The following is a 20,580-nucleotide window of genomic DNA, read 5'->3' on the forward strand; positions in this document are numbered from 1 at the left end:
CATTTTCTGAGCTGCTTATCCTCACGAGGGTCGCAGGGAGTGCTGGAGCCTGTCCCAGCTGTCAACGAGCAGGAGGCGGGGTACACCCTGAACTGGTTGCTCGCTAATTGCAGGGCACATAGGGACAAAAAGATGCACTCACAATCACACCTAGGGGCAATTTAGAGTCTCCACTTAATGTTGCATGTTTTTGGGATGTGGGAGGAAACCAGAGTGCCCAAGAAAACCCACTCAGGCACGGGGAGAACATGCAAATTCCAAACAAGCAGGGCCGGGATTTGAACCCAGGTCCTTAGAACTGTGAGTCCAATGCTCTGGAGCTGATCCACTCCTAATTTTCATATAAAAGAATAAAATTTTTGTTTCTTAACTAATATTCCAAAACCATGAGATGGTAAATTTGGGGGTTCTGTTAAATTAATGCTGTAATCTAAAAAAAAATAATAAACATTTCCATAAAACATTTCCATCTATGAACGGAATCTATGTGGTTAAATATTTTAATCCAGGTACGATAATAATATCATAGTTTGCAAGTTTGAGATGCCCTTTTATATTTTTTCTTCAGTTTTTTTTTTAGCTTAATTACCTCTGTTAAGCTTGTTTTTTTTCTATAAACTTCTCGTGTTTCATAAAAATGCCTTAACTGTTTAGTATTTTTCATTATTTATTGGTAAACTTTTGCCCTGCAGCGATCATGGGGAGAAAAAGAAATGTAAAAAGCATTTTCCAATCTGACATTGGGCTTAAAAGTCTGCTTTTGATGTCGAAATAAGTTGGGTTACGTGTGAGGGTTTGGTGCTGCAGGGCAAATAAAAGATCTTATTTTCAAAATGCCCTTCCCTCTCAGACAGCACAAGAAAGGGCAGACATCTCGCCTCCTTGATGTATTTGAAACGTGGCGACCACTAAATTATTGTTAGAATTATTAATGCTCTCGTAAAAATGTCAAGGGATGATACTCTTCCCAATAAGCCCTGGATGATTTGTGTATCCCTCTGCAAGCCCCAAGCCAGCTCACAAAGTTTTCAGTAATCTATCGATGAGGTGTTAAGTCTTACGTATTTAATATATGTTGTGCATTTGTCTGCAGTGTGTGCAGTGTTTTTTTTATTTTATTTGTATTTAAGTCCAGTGAAACAAATGGTGTGGTATTTTTGAATTTGAAGACCACTTACATGGTCACCTTAAAATGAGACAAAATGTGCTTTTGAAGTTTATTTTATTTCTGACCCCAAATTTAATTAAAACAGTTCGTAGTCCTTTTTTTAAAGAGTCTGTGGTATGAGTTTCGTCAAAACTATAACACACTTGTGATCCTCTCATTCAGAGTTTTGTGTGATGTAGCATGATACCATAGTGCGTAGCGCACCTACCATAAAATTCTGAGGTTTGCGGTTCGAGTCTCTGCTCGGGCTGCAGGTTCTCCCCGTGCTTGAATAGCTTTTCTTTCCAGGTACACAGCGTTCTCCCACATACACAAACCCTCGTTTATTGTGGGGGGTGCGTTCCAGACTATCTTTCAATCGACTGAATCCATCATACAGTACGTTTTTAAGTATCATGCTTGGTCGTCATCATCCACAAACAATATAGAGTCACCATCAACCCATTCTTGTTAGATTCGTGAACGTATGTAAGTCTTTTAATGGCGGGTCCACTCGGTTGAGTGACATAGAAATGCACTTATGGCATTGATCGGCTATTTTCAGGCTATATCGTTAGCCACTGTGGTGTACCGTGATGTGTCATGCTAATGCTACCTGCAGGTGTGCTGATAATGTGTTAATTATTACAATATTCAGTTTTTTAATGAAGTGGTTGAAAGATCAAGATGACAATTTGTTCTAACAAGCAGTGGTTGGATATGTTCGATTAGCATACGATATTTGCTTCACAGTATCTGTGTGTATGTGTGTATATATATATATAATATATATATATATATATAATATATATATATATATATATATATATATATATATATATATATTATATATATATATATATATATATATATATATATATATATATATATATATATACACGATATTTAACAAGCAAAAGGTGAACTGGGAAATATTGAGGGATGACTGTATTTCAGCAAGTCTCTGAAATATAAACCTAAAGTTCAAAATTTCTCTCTTCAAAAATACTTTAAAATAGGCGCACAACAAACGTAAACATGTGGAACATTTCTCACTCCCTCCTTCGCTTGTATCATGCGTCATAGGCTATAAAAAAAGGGGAGGTTTTAAAAATAACACCATCACTTCACATCAGCTTCAACCCAGCAACCTAGCGACCTCAAAGTAATGTGTACATTATGAAAGAGCCTCTGGGGGGGTCACAGAGTGCTGAAAGTAAAATCTGCATTACGCTGTCTGCGAGGACCAGTGTGATGTGCTCCAAAACGTGACACAACATGGTCGGAAAATGCTTTCCATTCAGAAAAGCTGATTATTATTTTATTCACTCTGCATATGTATACACTTACAATGCACTCTAACATCCTCATCAAGGCGTTTGAAATTGTATAGTATCTTGTATTGAACAGCTTTTTGATGGTCTACGTACATACACTTCTACTGTAGTAGATGCATCATCCATCTATCTGTGTAGCCCTTGTCTTGAGTCCTTTAGTTCCATAAAAGACGCAACACTCTAGAAATGCCAAAAATGACTTTTTGTTAAATAGGAATTTACTAGTCCAAATGAATCCACTGTGTCATTTTCACCAAGTATATTACTTATAGCTACTATTCCACTTGTTGCCTAACCTAGAAAATGTCCATCAAAGACCGAGAGCACTAAAACTGTAATTTTTTTTTTTTTTTTTAGCAAGTATCTGTAGATTTAAAAAAAAAAAATAGATAAGTAAATCCCAAACCACAAATACATGGCGGTCTACTGTATATAAAAGGGACTGCTATGAAGAAATTGAGAAATGGCTAAACGTGAGGTAAACTAGGTGGATGCTAATAAGTAACGTAGCTTTCCGCACTTTTAGAATTGACTCATGCAATATTGTGGTGTGATTCTGTGTCTGACTCGACTGGAATGCTGGTCATGGTAAAAGACATAAGATCATGTTCAGGGAACTTGTTAATAACATATGCTAAAACTCCACACTTTACCCTGAGAGACCCCGTTTACATGCTTCAGTAGGTGCTGCTATTTTGGTTATCCAGATAGTTAGCATTAATGCCATTCCAGTAAAAGACTGCATGAGTAAATTGAATTATGGAACAAATTACACTTTTTAATCAATGTACTATAATATGTACATACTGTGCATATACATTTTTTTCTGTTCAAAATATATATATTTTTTGTTATTTAACCTTTTAACTTATTGACCTCTATCTCTTTAAAAGCGAGACCAGGCAGAGATAGCAGCCTTAAACTTGAAGCGTTGAAGGAACACAGGATATTTTTAAAAGCAACCAAGACGACAAGTGCTTTTAAGTTCCTCATCTTTTTGAAAGCTATTCCAGGAACGTTCAGTCCTGTAACTTGCAGCATCACTTCTTGTGATCTGAGATAATAAATGATAACAGGCCTTTATACAATCAGAGCGCACATGTAGTTGAAAGCATACCTCAGATAACTGTCTGAGTGAAAGGATAGAAATGATTTGGTCTCTGTATTGGCAAGTGGCAGCCAGCCAGCTTTTATACATTATACTGTGTGTGTGTGTGTGTGTGTGTGTGGTGTGTGTGTGTGTGTGTGTGTGTGTATAATAAACAGTGATGTTGAGGTTTCACAATTTGAAATACAACAAAGTGCACCGTGATATACACAGTCTAATATGTTCATAGTGCAGATATTCGGCAAAAGGTCACCAGTATCAAACAGATAAAATGTCAGAGAATAGATGTCGGGTCTGAAAGGAGAAAGAAGATTTATTTCCAAAAATTACACCCTTACTTTAACCTCACATTTTTTAGGAAGGTAATTGACAAGAAGGCCACTCACTGAAATATGACACCATACTGTCCATCAAATTATTCATGCTGTACAGTACAAATCTCTAGAACATTCACAGGTCTCTTCTTTGCATGACCGGAAAACATCATCTTTTGTTTTGTTTGCATTTATAGTCAAGCACATCAGCCTCACGGTTCTAAGGTTCTGGGTTCCAATCCGGTCTTTCTGTGTGGAGTTTTGCACGTTTTCCACATATCTGCATGGGTTTTTCTCCGGGTATTCTGGTTTCCTCCTACATCCAAAAACCATTTATGGTAGGTTAATTGAAGACTAGTTTAAATTATCAAAGGTGTGAGTGTGAATGGTTGTCTGGCGACCACTTCAGGGTGTACCCTGCCTCTGACCCAAAAATAGCTGGGATAGGCTCCAGAGCGCCCGCAATCCTAGTGAGGATAAGCAGCTCAGATAATGGATGGACGGATGGGTTGGGTCTGGAACATATCCTCCACAATATACGAGGATTCACTCAAATGTAAACGTGACAGGTGAGGTAATTATTGTCCATAGCCTTTTAAGTTTAAGTTGAGTTGATTCTTAGCGCCGCATCAAACAATGAGGTCAAACATGAGACTGCGTAGTGACATGTGACTCTCGCACTTGGCAGAAACACCTCTGATGACCTTTCGATGACAATAATTGTTTCATTCATTTACGTGTATAGACGCAGCTAGTCGGTTCGTGAGCAGATGCTCGCGACAACACATACAAGCGTGACAAAGAAACAAACAAAAAGGTCACTGCAAGTCTTCATACCTTTGGCCTCAGCTCAGGGGCGGTCAAGGGTCCCGACCAGCTTGTGCAGCTGCTGGGGTGAATTGTAGCCGCGCATTTCATGTTCTGGTCGATTATTCATTCATCCCACGTACTTGCGGAGATAAATTTTAGTTCCATGCATCTGAATAAGACAGGTGGGTGGAGATAGTAAGAAAATCTGCTCCGGTCGGCCAATCGTTGGAATCCGACACTTCAACGTGACACTTTAATCGTGTGTAATTGTCTGTGTAATTATTTTTTTTTATAATGGTTGCGGTGCTCAAGGTCGTCGCCCGCTTACAATCCTGCCAAACTATTCATGCAGGATGAGCAGTGACACCATTCTGGGACACTTCTGCTTCTTCCTGCTGCTTTTGCCCCCTTTAGGTAAAGAATTAGAGGATGCACCCTTATTTTTGGATTGAAATGCACCCTTAAGTGCAACCATTGCATAAACCCCAAATTAACCAGAATATATAAAAGTGTCCAGTGATACATAGCAATTCTTGTATTTTGCTTTCAACTGGCACAGTTGGGATATGTTTCACGGGATGAAATTGTATACACCAAAAATTATTAACCCTGCTTTGTGAAGGGTAACTGCCAAGAGGAAAAGTGTAATGACTACAAATATAATTGACAATGGAAAAGGGTCTGGTCGCTTAATTCATTAAACAACCATTGCAAAGGCAAATTTGTTTTTCCTTAACTCATAATGCACGGTATCATTTAATTACAATATCCATTAAGTCACTCTGCAGACACTTTCCTGTTCCCTCTCCATTACGTGTCAGTAAAAGAGTAACTTGTTTTTTTAATTTGAACCCCGGTTCTCAGAACTGTGTCACATATCTTAAACATTGAATTATTATGGGGGGAAAAAAGTTCAAATGATAGGGTGACCAGTGTTTTAGAGGTTCCACTCTCTGTAGTGTACAAAATATCCTGTTTCAGAAAAAAGGTATGGATATTGTACATAAGATTCTAATCTACAGTAAACGAATGATCCGAATCGCCGTTAAGTCCGCAGTCAATTAGTGTTTTGTAATCATTTCAATTGAAGACAATGCCACAGTGTTTTGTGATGGTGGCTATTAATGACCATAAGAAAACCAATTATGTCGTGCAATTTAACACTGAAGGTACAGCCAACTAAATGAAGCGTGGTTTCCACTGTTTTGCATTCATGGTCCTTGCAGCACAAAGGACATTCGGTGAGTAATACACTCGAATAATTTATGTCCTTTCAAGATACACCCACCTATCCTGATAGCACAGCCTGAAACAACGGAAGCGAACATTCATCTGATAATTTGTTGCTTTGTAAAAAAAAATGTGTCGGGGTAGTTCTCTCTGTGGGAATGCTGCCAAAGTGGAAGTGGGCGACATCCGTCAATGTCAAAATTGGAAACGCAGTAAAATAATGGATGAAATGACTCGGATAAAGCAAAAACTAGTTGAGACGCCTGCGTAAATTGAGCCCATGAATCTCAATCATGGGATTATGAATGCATTTCAGATGCTTAACAAGTGGATTGACAGCATCAGGCTTTCAAGTGTAGTTTTTGTTCACAAATATATGAGCTTGTTAAGTTGAAATATACGTCGATATATATCCAATTTTTATGATAATGGAGCAAATTTGTGCAGCCTGGCTCTCTTCAAAAGGGAATTAGAGAGAAAACATGACAGACTAGCATGAATATGCTTTTTTTTATGAATGTTTTTTGAATGAGAGGATTTCTTTATTCACTGGAGCGGAGGTTTGAGGGACAGAAGGTCGTTACTATTCAAGCTAGAAGAGCCAAAGCAATCCACCTCATTTTCATTCAGGCCTCAAAGGGATCAATTCAGCAGGGGAAAAACGTAGGTCTGGTTGAATTGTCATCAAATATGTTTAGTTTGTCACTCACCTCAAGGAACGATTGCTTGCCCTACCTCTTTTTTTCACACACCTCCCCATCCAAAAAACGACCTGAGGCATTGTGGGAGCTGAATTAGTTTTTATACACAATACAATATATTTTTTTTACTTTTTATTTAGCCTCAGCCATTGGTGACTTGCCACAAAATGAGGGACAATTGCTTACTGGAGGACTCAGTGCCAGAACTAAACAATCCATTTTTCATTTGTTTTTATATTCTGTGGTGTTATACAATACATATCAGTCCAATTTTAATTCAGTTAATGACACATTAAAACAATTGCTTTGTTTTCTTTTTTTTTTTTTACTGCACATTGATGTTAGCTTCTTACGAGTAAAAAAAAAAAAGTAAAAAAAGTTGATTTTGACTTTGTTAGGCCTCAGGTCTTGAGTTTGACACCTGTGTTCTATAGTCTCATGCTCCTGTATGCAGCCTCATTATTGCAAAACAATTTTGAAATTTCTACAAGTCTGCTGGAGTTCAATCACACTTCTTTTTGCTCTGACCTTTTTCAGAGGTGAGTTTAACTTCTTAATGTTGGCAATTCTCCCTTACAAATAATTAGTTTTTGCCCATGGGCCCACCAGTCGGTTGACTCTCTACATGATGAATAACTACTCGCTTTTCAACTGACGGGGCATAACTGTGTGTTCTCTCCCGCATTTGATTACCTGTCCTCGTCTCTGATAAGGAATGATCACCTGTGGTACCATCTCATTCCACCGCTCGGCATTAAGGGCAACTTTTTACTTCTGGGCCACTGGGTGCTTCTGGTCCACCCTCTGCTTATTCAGAGATCAGGTTTACTCTATCTTTGCCATCTTGTGAAGTATGTCTTTTGATAGCCTCGCTCACAGATGATCAGAGTGATGATTTAGTTCAAAACAGGTGACTGATTACAAAATGCCTAAATATGAATAATTCATATGGCCTTTAACGGTGCACATCTTAGTTATGTTTAATTGGTGTTTGTCTTATGAGGGGTCCTTGGTAAAAAATTCTCCCTAGTAAGTGGTCCCTGGACCCAAAAGGTTTGAGAACCTTTAGAGATCCTTTAGGAGGCCATTATAATTGTTGCAGGAATAATATATAGAGATTTCTGGCACAGAATAGCTTGACTCAGCAAAGGTAAAAAAAAAAAAAAAAAAAAAAAACAAACAAACTGCTTGAAACTGAATCCCACAAGATTAGACCAATCTGTCTTCTTGCTGAAGGTGCCTCCTGTTCTGGTTAACTGCCCCTTACTGTACCATCTGCAGTGCACTTGAGTGGTTTGACAGGCTTTATCTGTGCCCTGCAGTCGTCTATTGCTGCGATCCAGCAGGCGTCGTGCCCTTCGGTCTGCTTCAGTATTGTCGACAGTCAAACTTTCTCTTAACGAACAAAACAAATACAAGCTTATCACAGTCCCCAGTGATGTTTTTTTTATTTACATTCGACTGTAATGCCTTGAGGCTGGACCTTGAAAGCTCCACGCAGGATATTTCCTACTTCCTAGCACATTTGAATGGAGAATTTGAAATTCAGATTATGAATGTGAACTTTGAGGCCTCTGACATCTGATGTGATCACAGCGTGAAAAGAGGAAAGAACCCTTCAGGCTACTGCTCTCCGAAATTCAATGTAAAGTGATTGAACACTGAGAAATCCCGCTAAAAGCGGACACTATCACATTGTGCTGTCGTCATGTCACCTGGCACCTGTTATTATACTCAGACAATCCAGAGTGCTGCTTGTCATTCTTGTGCATAAACCCATGCTCATGAGACAGCCTGCCACAATGACTCTGTCACCCAGGAGCCCTCACCTCTGTGATGAAGTGCAGTGAATTGCTGGATTGCCTCTGCCCGTCACAATTGGGCCCAGATCCGTCAGCGCACCAGAACATCAGCTCAGTTGATTCACAAATATCACTCTGTACAGCGCAGACCACTTCTTAGTCTGAATCGCCAACAACAACAAACACTAAATTATGCATTCTATGTGGGGGAAACGGGATGATCGTGAAAAAATTCTGCCATATCTGAAATTAGGTCATATACATTACAGTACCTCCATACAGTCACGACTAGATTTCCTCTCGCTGCAATTCAGTTTGGTTTTCTTTTCAGCGTTTTCAGTGTTTTTAAGGACATACATTAAATAAATGGACAGTATATCACTTGTTTATACAAATATGAGCACATTTTACTAATGTACAGTATCAGAGCAAATGGGGAAAAAAATAATTGTATTGTGAATGAGAACATTCCAGTAGTCTGGATGACAGTGTTCTAGTACTCATTGAGAGATGTAATCCTGAATAATGTCCCTAACAGCTCCTCATACAGAAGAAACACCTGATTAAAACTGAGTAATTGATATTGGTGATAGGTCAGGGCAGACTGCATCTGGGGTTGGGCGGTCACTGAGGGGGTTGGCTTTTAGGCGGATAGTTGATCCTGGAAAACACTGCGCCGACCTGTGGGACAGAATCTCTAGTCACTCATTACACGGAGCATCTATACATGTGCCGCCCAGAAATCGATACAATGCCTGTCACGTTCATGCTTGGCAACAATAGCCTTTCTTTCCAGCACGGCAATCTCAGCCGAAGCCCCTCCCCCTGTTGGCCGCAGTGTATTAATACCAGAGCAGTGAACTGCCCTGCTTACTGTATGTGAAAGAACAAGCAGTCAATTACCGAGAAATACTGGATCTAAATTTGGAAGCTGGGACTACAAAGTCTACAAGGCGCAGCAGGATGAATGAGCACCGGAAGGTTCCCATGGGGGAGAAAACATCTGCTGGCCCAAACACAAATGAGGCGGCTTGTGTGTGTTTGTTCAGTCTCCTCGGGCTGTGGAAGTGCAGTGTTTAGTCCGATAAAGCTGACACGGGGCATCATTGCTGTTCCCTCATCAGTCATGCTTAGCGAACACAATGTCTGTGTTGTGTTTTGCGTTCATGCATAAGGGAACGCCGTAGCAGAATTCTGAATCAGAATCATCTTTATCTGCCAAGTACTGTATGTCAGAAACACAAGGAATTAGTCCCTGATAGTTGGAGCCGCTCTAGTACGACACACTGTACATGTCTCGTACGACAACAGAGAGACAGAGATAACAGAGAATTCACAGATGTCAAGGCAACAGGCCTGTAGTCATTCAGATCCGAGATTGCAGGTTTCTTAGGGACAAGGAAGATAGTGGAGCATTTGAAGCAGGATGGTACTTTGCACAGTTCCAGAAATCAGTTGAAAATCTTTGTGAGGATTCAAATTGATCTACGCAGAATTCGAGCCAGGGTGGGGACACAAGGACTGCCCCCCCCATTTGTTAATTTTGTTGTTGTTTGAAAATGCGTCTCATGTCCTGTTCGCGGATGGTCAACGCAGAGGTCAGAGGTGTTGAAGTGGTCGGTGGTGCGGGTTGGTGGGTGTTTGGTGTGAAGGTGTCTTTTCAAATCTGCAGTCAAAGGTAGCCTGCAATTGTTCTCCTCTTGTCACTTGTAATTGGTGATTGTAATGGATACCAAACTGACTTGGACTCTTTAGCGCTACACGCTGTGATTGAGGCTTATTCCACAAAAACTGCTTTTTTTTTATAGGGCTTGGTGATTTGAATATTTACATGTTCCATTTTTAATTCATTCAACCCATACTTTGAACTCAGATAAGTGACATGTCTTTGAATGAAAGTTTCCCATCGACGTGCGGTGTCCCCGTATTGAATGTTTAATCTTGTAATCATGGCAACGTAAACACAATTTTCAACTGAATTCATCTTTGAAAGCAGTGTTACGTCTTCACAGCAAAGTTCTTCATCTCATTTTATCCCCGCACTTTTCCAAACACATGATTAAATACTTAATAGAAACAGAATAAAGTGTCCCAATTTCCCCAATGAAAATAGAACACGTACTGTACTTTGGCCTGTTTTCTTCCTACATGTTGAGTTACGTAAATTATTGAATGCCAGATAGCCGCACAAAAGGTTTGATTATCATTAGCTTAATTAAATGATACTAATATTATTCGGCCTAATGCACCTATTTACAAACGGACTCAGACCTCGGTAATTCATCAACATGGAGGATTTTCACAAGTAATATTAAAAATTGTCTAATTCCAAAGCAACAAAATTCAATTTTACTTTAGCACAACAAAGGAAATCTGATCAGGTGAGATATTTTCATTGTTAAATTTGAATGACCGCCAATGAGACAATCTATCCTTCCATCCATTTTCCAAAGCGCTTATCCTCACAAAGGTCACCGGATTGCTGGAGGCTATCCCAGCTTAGTTCAGATGAAAGACGGACTCCACCCTCAACCGGTCGCCAGACAGTCATAGGGAATCGATCTAATCCTTGCGTAATATTGCAGGTAAGATGAGACAAAGATTTTGAAACGCCTGACTTTGGTGCCGGCAGCGTGGCTTCAATTACCACCCAGTGGTGGTGTCTGCCTTTCGCCGAAGTTAGCTGGGATAGGCTCCATCACTCTCGCGGCCCTTTTCAGGATAAGCTGCTTGGAAAATTGATGGATTTATATATACATATATATACAGGTACACATACACAGTGTAAATAACATGTATTCTGTTTAAATTAAACTGTCACCATCTGTGCCTACAGGCCAGACATCTGGTCTGTATGCACCCAAGAATTAAAACCATGTTTGTTTAGATTTTTCTTTGGCTTTCTTCAATTTTTGGGGATGGAGGTGAAACTCTTAAAACTAAAATATTCAAGTGGCATTTTAAGCCTCATCCACATGCAAACTTGTTCACAGCCCAACACGGAGACATAAACATAGGACATTTGGAATTTAAAATGTATCTAAAGAACAGGCATGGTTGTGTATTTGCATAAACAGATTAAATAACATAAATGAGTTCTGGTAAATGAAAGTGAAATTAATGCTGCTCAGGTAACTTCTTATTTTTAATGTATGAAGCTTACATTTCAAGCGTTTGAAGTGTTGCTCCTACCCAAAAGGGCCTTTTGATGTCTGATAAAACCATGTTTTCCCCTTTCATCAAAAAAATTAATTGATGTTGAACATTGCCGCTATTCAAATGGGGAGAAAAATAAACCAAAATATGGTCTTGTTTGGAGTCATGCTTTTCAGCCCTTTTTATGTAAGAGACACTAATTCATTGTGATGCTTCTGCCGATAACTAAATGGATGCAAAGTAGAGAAAAACAAGCTCCAAATATAACGCTGCAGACAAAAAATTGAGAATTTGTGATGTTAAGAGACTCCTGTAATAAATTGGTTATTTGTTCAGCAAACTGTGTTGAGACCACTGTACCCAGATGTCTGTTCTGTTTCATAAACAAGGATACACGATGCTTGTAATATTGCCATATAAGACGTTATGAGTACAAGCGCGCACAGAGTGGAAGGCTGCTTGATGGAGCGTTCACTTTTTATTCATTTTAATCCTGTATGTCTCCATAGAAACAGATGTTACTGATCCAGCAACAACACAGAGGGCACAGCTTTGAATATAAGTAGAGCTAAATACTAACATGAGGCCTTTAGTTGTGCATGTGCTTTGTACTCTTTTGACTTAACTTTTGAAATTTATTTTTTTTTTTACATCTTTGATGTAAAAAAAAAAATGAATGAAACTTCAAACCAATTAACATTTACGTACATTAAACTCGTGCTAGCAGTTTCAACGCTGCAAACTCACCCTTAAATTGTCCTTGACATTTTTTACACAAAAATTCATAACTAAGAATAATAACATTTTCGTGACAGCACTGCCTCTATATTGAAACAATTTGACATTATATTCAAGCTCACATCAAATCTGAACAACTTTCAAAATCGTGACGGAACAAAGTTCTAACGTTGAGGTTACACAATTTTTTTCCATGAGAAATAAATAGTCACTTTTGAAACTTTGTTTGAATGCAAAGAAAAACTGTCTCTAACTTTTAAAGTCGTAAGGGGAAATTAACACCACACTTTATAGCTGGTGTGTGTGTGTGTGTGTGTGTATACATTATATATCACAGCATATGGTAGCAATCCCAAAATGCCATGCAAATACTGAATATCCCTTAGAGCCAGGACAGAGATGACATCCATAATTTGATTGGACCTTCACTAAGTGCTCTGAGGCAATGACTTAGCATAATTAACATGTTATTACCTTTTGGGGCGTTGCCAATTTAAACTTCCTTTCACAAAACCTTTGTGAATGGGGGGACATTATTACTTGCATGTGCTCAGGTAAGCTTGACTTTTTGTTCTTATTGTTCCAGTCTGCTGGTACACATCAACTTTATCTGGCACAACTGAAAACCAGAGTGGAATAATAATAAGGAAGGTCCACACACGCAAACACACACACACACACACACACACACACACACACCACACACACACACGCACACGCACGCACACGCACACATTTATTGGACACGACGCCCCATTAGAGTAAATGCTTGATTCTCAGTTGTCACTCAATAAGAGTATATTTTTCGGATATGACAACATATCTTGTCTTGCCAATAATGTCTTACTCAATAACAATATCAATTTTTGACAATGAAAATAATGAGGACATTTTTGCAATTGGGAGTTTGGCTGTCGCCACCTGCGTGATGTGTCAACAACAGTCTGGAAAAGGGACACTGCCCAGTTACCCGGCAGTGACTGTCTTTGTACATTTAGACTATGTGTACACTTATTCTGTGCCAGCCAGTAACTGTAAGTACCTTCTGGGTTCCGTTTCAGTCTGAAAGTCTACATATAATTGCATATTGGCATTGAAAACTATGAATCTAACTTTTTTTGTTATGATGAAATAAAAAAAATATTTTACAGTGATGTATTGCATAAAAACATATAAAATTCAATAAAAAAAAGTCAATACACTGTTAATTAAACCAGAGCCATCTCTGTATGTTCTATTTTTAGAGTTTAAATGTACTTACTTCCCAGATACCTGTCTGTATTAATCATGCCTTTTGTTGTTTCTCTCATCTTGTAATACTGAGCTGCCAATGTTTACCTGGCAGCAAAGATCAAATCAGCATAATTCATAGTTTAAAGGGCAGTTGAGAAGGCTGACATCAGACTCTGTTAACAGGAAATTCTGTATTCCCTTCAAATTCAATTGTCTGGTAAACACTGTTACAAACCAGTTTGCCGAGAGCTAACTCATCAGAACAAAGTGACACTAATCGACTTTGCTCTTCAGTGCATTGTCATCCTTCATCTCCAAAACTACTCTATGGGAATAGTGGAGCTGCGGTCTAAAGCAAAAAGGAATTTGTATTTTACCAAAAGTCGATACCTGTTATGAAATAGTGTTTAAAGGTCTAATCCAGAGGAAATTTATTTTATTTGTCTATCATACAAATGTTGCTAAAATGTCATACATTTTTTGGGGGAAAATCCTCAACACAACAGAAATGAATTAAATTAGCGTCAAAGTCAGTCTCAAGATTTTGTTCAGAATGTCACTTGGATTTGGCATGTTCCGTAACCCCCCGGAATGTGACGTCACGTCAAAAAAATATTTAACCAGAACGAAAAAGCTGGCGAAGACGGTGAGGAAGTGTGTTGCATACAGCTGTTCTGCGTCAAACGCTGATGAAGTCAGCTTACATAAGTGGCCGAACGATGAACAGATAGGCAGGTTTGGACCAGGTTTGTGAAGACAAAGCGGGCACATTGGACTTACAAATCAAAGTGGACGGTAATATGTTCCAAGCATTTCACAGAGGACTGCTTTGAAAACCCGGTACAGTGTTGACTTGGGTTCGGTAGCAAGTAAGTACGTACATGTTCAATTGTTTAGTATTGACAAGTATCTACCTCATTTTAAATGTAACTACAATACCAATACAGATATATATGTCAGCTAATATCGGCATCCATGCGATGTTTAGGAGGTGACGAAATTTGGACACTGTATAAAGTTAGTGTACTGTTGACGCTGAGGTCTTCCTGAATTTCGTCTATGGCGGTGTGTGCTCTCAAGTGTTAGGTGCATTATTTAAAATAGGGGCTAAATCTTTAAACGCAGAACGATACCAAAGGTGTCGATTTTTGTTTTATGCCGACTCATTCGCGAGTACAACAACAACGACAACAACAACAAATCACTCACTGTTATGTGCAAGCAGCATCAGACGTTTAAACACGTTTGAATTAGATTACTTCCTCAACAAAGTGTACATAGATTTCTTGAGACACCTACCGGCGAATCCTGTCCTTGTGTTGAATTTGTCAACTCAGGTTCGAACATATATGGTTTAATTACACCTGCATGGGATATTTTTCGGACACGGCAAGGAAAAGAAAATTCCTCCTCTTCAGTTCCTATCTCTTCCACTGAGCATTTCATAAAAAACTTCTTCATCTATGGTGTCTACCTACCGGCGAATCCTGTCCTTGTGTTGAATTTGTCAACTCAGGTTCGAACATATATGGTTTAATTACACCTGCATGGGATATTTTTCGGACACGGCAAGGAAAAGAAAATTCCTCCTCTTCAGTTCCTATCTCTTCCACTGAGCATTTCATAAAAAACTTCTTCATCTATGGTGTCTATCTCTTCGAGATCCCACTCGTAGCGTGTATGATTATCTCTGTAGGAAGCCATTTTCTTTACTGCGGTTGTCAAGATGTGACGTCACATGGAAGCAGCTTCTACTTGGTTTGAAACAGACATCAGAGGTATTTGGATTGTAAAGTAAATGTGCAATTTGGCGCGAATTTATTTCATTTCTGTTGTGTTGAGGATTTTTAAAATATTTTTTATGAAAAATTAGCTACGTTTGTGTGATATATAAATAACATATAGGTCCTCTGGATTAGACACTTAAAACTCACTTTCCTTTTTGGTTCTTCGACATACTTTTAACATAAATGAAATATAAACGTTGTGTTTCACTTTTATAGTTTACTTGCCAAAATGTGGGTGCAATTCCCAATGACTATGGATGTCTGTCTCCATATGTGTCCTGCAAATGAGTGGCAACCAGACCGTTCATGACCCCGAACAGGATAACATGTACAGTATGCAAAATGAATGGATTGAATAAAGCTATTTTTCTTAATTGAATGAAATATAGGCTCGGCGTAACTTGAACATGGTGCATTCAGAGGCAAACCAGAGGGGATCATCCCTGCTTATGCTAATCTTTCATTGACAATAACTGCCGGTGAACATATCATCATAGTGCGTTGTAGAAAATGAAATGGTGTACTGTATATGATGTCAACTTTCTAAACAAAGCCAGTCCGTGTGGGTACTCATACCTTGGGGGGAAGTTGACTTAATGTTGCACAAACTGTCTGATCGTGTGACCGTGATGTTAGAATGACGAAGACCTTGAAGGATGCTCTGAGAAAGATTGCTTTGTTGCATCTTACTTTTCAATAAAACGAGACGTTACAGCACAATTTGTTTTTGACCTCTACGGGTGCTTTTGCTCATTGGTGTGCACAAAATAGTGCCAAGCGGTGTGTGCCATCATTTTATTTCACTCTGGTTGGCTCCTTAGCAAATTCTTCTCTCCCGCGTCGTCTACCGGTGAATATAGTCATTTTATTTTGTCTTTTGAATACGGCATCAACAACTTGTCCCGAGGTTTGGAGCAATAACTCTACCTTCAAGTGTTGTTCCAAAGTCCTTTTAAAGTCAGACGTCGGGGAGTTCCAATTTCTTAAAAGGAGTGGAACACATAAAGTAGCTCATCTACTCCACTAAAGTAGGAAAACTGGAGTTGCCATGGCGTTGCGTTTTATTGTTTGCAGTTTTAAAAAAACATGGCACAGGCAGTGGGAATTTGAGCTACACACACGACATAGTGTTTCTCCCGACTCACAATTAAAATAATAAAACAAGATATTTCAGAACATAAACAAATCATAAAACACTCCCGTGCTGAAAAAAAATTGATTTATATGCCCATCCCTTGTTGAAATAACTGCAAAATATCTGATCTCATGTAATAGTCATTGACATCTGTTGACACTCGTTTCGTAATCTGGTGTTTATTAACATAATTAATGAGAATCAATGTGGCCTTTGCTCTCTTCCAAAGCACAGCCAGGCACGCGCTTGTTTCTAAAAAGTCCCTTCATCACGATAACCATCACATTCATTTATTCTCAACAACTGACACATCCTTGTGATTTTTCTGTTATCCCCGCATGACCGTCTGGATATAAATGAGACTCATCGGATTTGTAGTCGCAGCGGGATATGACAGCTGACGACATTTATGTTTTGTTTAAAGAGGGAGCGCAATTAGAGCAAATTGCCAGCGTGAGGAGTGCTTGTTGAAAGCAATATCAGCTGGCAGCAATCAGCAATGCGGCATTATATCATGGATGGCCGAGAAGCTGAGGAAACGCATTTATGCTCATGCAAAGAAAGTTATGTGCTTAATTACGCAGCACTTGCGGAGCAAAAAAAATCACGCAAGCCTTTTATTTCCCCTGGTTAGTCGAACTGGCCTTTTGTCCAAATATATTGGACATTGATAGAGGAAGAAGGAACTTAATAAAGGCTCTTGCAGATATTATTTCCTGTGACAAAACTTATCATTTCTGTCACTCAGTTCAAATCTCCATTTAGTTCTCCCAGTACTACGGTACCAATGGTATTTAGAGGACATCAGTAGTAGTACATTTTCACATCACGCCTTCTCATACATATGCTAGAGTGTTGTCATTAGCGCTAATGCATGATTTATGCCTTATTTATAAGAAAATTAAGGGAAATATCAAATGCCCTCACAATGTTCCCCAAACATTTTTTCACTGGATTTCTACTTTGGCTCACCCTGCTACAAACAAACCAACAAAACCAAAACAGCACAAACTACCGACTCACCAAAACTTATGCTAAGTAACTGCCCATGAAATGATTGGTCGTAAAGGCTCATATAAAAGGCCGGCCTGTCTAAATCATGTTCCCAATGACGCTGGCAGCTGCAGTCCTTCGCCAAATGAATGCAGGAACGCGGCCAGCACGGGGATGGCGAAAGTGCATAATGACAAGCAGGGTTAGGTCAAACAGAATGGGTTGGCATTTGGAGGAAATTAAAATACAATGCTGTAAAGGAAAGGGGGTGATTATTTTTTGAGAGAGAAGCCATTTGGCTGTAAAACATTATTAACTGGCACTGTCGAGAAACACCTAGTGGATACAAAAAGCCGTAATTTCTCGGAAATACATTGCGTAAGTCGACATTTGATGAAGTGATTTGTTACTTTGGAGGGTTAGCGCCAGTGTCCACCCTATTACGAAAGGCACGCAGTACATATTAAAAACTTTGTGTGGCTTAAATGTGGCCATTGTCTGAGCGCACGTTCAGTGACCTTTATATGAATGGAGTGACCGATTCATGTTTTCAATTTATGGTCAAGAAGTGTTTTCTGGAGGCCCCGTAGCTCAGTGGTTAGAGCACTGGTTTGGAAAACCAGGGGTTGTGGGTTCATATCCCACTGGGGCCTCCACTCCCTGAGAAGGGTTGCGTCAGGAAGGGCATCCAGTGTAAAAAAATTGTGCCAAACGTATGTGCGTTCATCTGAGATGACACGCTGTGGCGCCCCCGAAAGGGACAAGCCGAAAGAAACAAACAAGGTCAAGAAGTGTTTTCCATTTAAATATCAAGATTGATTATGACTTAACGACATAATTAGTGTTGGTCGGAAGGTTTTTTGAAATGCGTGGACCAATTCGGGTTACTAGTCCAACGTAAGAATGCAACTCAATTGTAAACGGAAAGCAATACATTTTTGTGACACACTAAAGTAAAGGAAAGCAAAGCAAATGTATTTGCATAGCGCATTTCATCTAAGAGGTAACTCAATGTGCTTTACATGATTAAAGGCATTTGAAAACAAGGAGATAAAATGTTTAAAGTGGCATAAAAACAATAAAAATGACAAAATATTAAGAAAAAGACAATAAAACCACATGCAGTGCAAGTAATATAATCAAAAAGTGGATATATTCTAGAGAGAGAAAAAAGAAGAGTTTTTATCCTGGATTTAAAAAAACATTCACACTTGGGGCTGACCTCACCTCTGTTGGCAACTTCTTCCATTTGTGTGCAGCACAATAGCTAAATGCTGCTTCACCATGTTTGCTTTGGACTCTGCGCGCCAATATTTACTAGGTTTGTATTCCGTAAGCATTTGTTTCATGTATTTAGGACCTAAATCATTTAGTGGTTTATAGACCAGTAGCAGAACTTTAAAATCTATTCTTTAGGATTGGAGTTATATGCTCTGACCGCTTTGTTTTGGTCAGAACGTGAGCTGCAGCATTTTGAATGAGCTGCAGCAGTTTCATACACTTTTTTTTTTTTTTTTTTTTTTTTTGGGAGTCCAGTCAGAAGACCATTACAGTAGTCAAGTCTACTTGAGATAAACTGAGCCTCAAATAAATCCAGATGAGCGAAGAGTGACTCTCTTTGTGAGCTAACTAGATGTGGAAATTTAATGCTTTATTTCATACAAGTCAGTCGAATCAAGTGTATATAAAACAGATTTAATCAACCAGCATCTTGGCTTATGTTCTGACATAAGCACTAGCATCCTCATTTCAGCGTTGTTTGCTAGTCATAAATTTGTAATACACTATAGTATAGTATATATAGTATATTGTATATAGTATAGTGTATTATGTATAGTGACTATACATAATACACGGACTGCAGTTAAAGCACAGATTAGAGTTTAAATTAGATGAAACAATTTCTTAAACAGATTAAATTGACCAATCGCTTTTGCTCTTGCTCTTGCTTCATGTTCTTGATTTAGTATTCTATTTTCAGTTGTGTACAAAGTAAACAAAATGCTAAAAATGTGATCAGACAGATTACTACCTAAATTGGTGAAAGAATCATTTTGCTTCATTGTAGTTTCAGTGCAGCCATGTTTTGTCCCTTAAGTAGTCTGAAGTCTTGAAGTTTATGATGAAATCCCCATTTTTTGTTTTTGCCCTTTGCTTTGAGTAGCACATTTGTTTTAATCTCAAAACATTAAGAAAACATATTATGATTATTAAGGGCTTTGTCATTTCTGTTCTCATGACTGCATTTTCCAGAATTAATCGACAACCTGACTTACATGTGAAATCCTCTGGAGAAAAAGAAAAAAAAATGGACTCCCTGTTTAATTATCGCAAGGCATTTTGCCCACCTCTCCTGCTTGGCCAAGTCCCGGAATTCCTCATTTGTATTCCTCGTTTGCTCTGGGTAGAATAGCGGTATGTCAACCTCGCCGCTGACCTCAGATGTGTCACCAGCTCGGCCATGGAGTCTCATACAATGAGGCGAGATAAAAACATCATTTTGTGACACTACGCTGCCGCCACTTCATTAGTTGGAGCCTAATCTGAAAGCCACAGAGCGAGCTTGTGGAGCGAGGGGTAGGGGGGGGGCTGTGTTACAAGCTATGTGGTGGCATGTACTCCTTGTGCCTAGTTAAAAAGCCATTGTCGGGCCAGGAAATGGCTGTATTGTGACAGGCCCCTTGTTGTGGTCTCGCACACTCAACTTCAAAGGTAGTTTGAGCTTGTAGACGTGACCAAAATGAAAGTTTCAATAGGATGTATATTGATATTGTCTTGCATTTAGTCAATGCCTGTGTATAAGAGGGATTGGTATAATGTGGAAATGAAGAGGTTGGTTGGCATCTGGTTTACTCTTGAAATATTCATGCCATCTTAACATACATCAGCATCAAATATCAATGTAGTCTCCAAGAATGTGCAGCTCTGAACTTCCTAAAACATTTGCTACTACTTTCAACACTGTATATAAACAACAAGACAAAAATATTTTAAAAACTAAAAATGTCAAAAGCTTTTCTACCTATGTTGGAATGGGCTATAGTCCACCACTATCCCCGTAGTATAGAGTAAATATTCAAAATATTCGG

General features: G+C 38.9%; 1 protein-coding gene and 1 non-coding gene across 2 annotated transcripts in view; both read left to right on the forward strand.

The window, feature by feature from the left end:
* The window catches only part of drd1b (dopamine receptor D1b), a 112,955-nt gene that overhangs the window by 66,323 nt on the left and 26,052 nt on the right, over nt 1–20,580 (forward strand). The window lies entirely within an intron of this gene.
* trnas-gga (transfer RNA serine (anticodon GGA)) lies at nt 18,072–18,144 on the forward strand. Its single transcript has one exon. It is a non-coding gene; the product is annotated as a tRNA-Ser (tRNA).

This window comes from Syngnathoides biaculeatus, chromosome 18 (assembly GCF_019802595.1).
Source record: "Syngnathoides biaculeatus isolate LvHL_M chromosome 18, ASM1980259v1, whole genome shotgun sequence".
Taxonomy (NCBI): domain Eukaryota; kingdom Metazoa; phylum Chordata; class Actinopteri; order Syngnathiformes; family Syngnathidae; genus Syngnathoides; species Syngnathoides biaculeatus.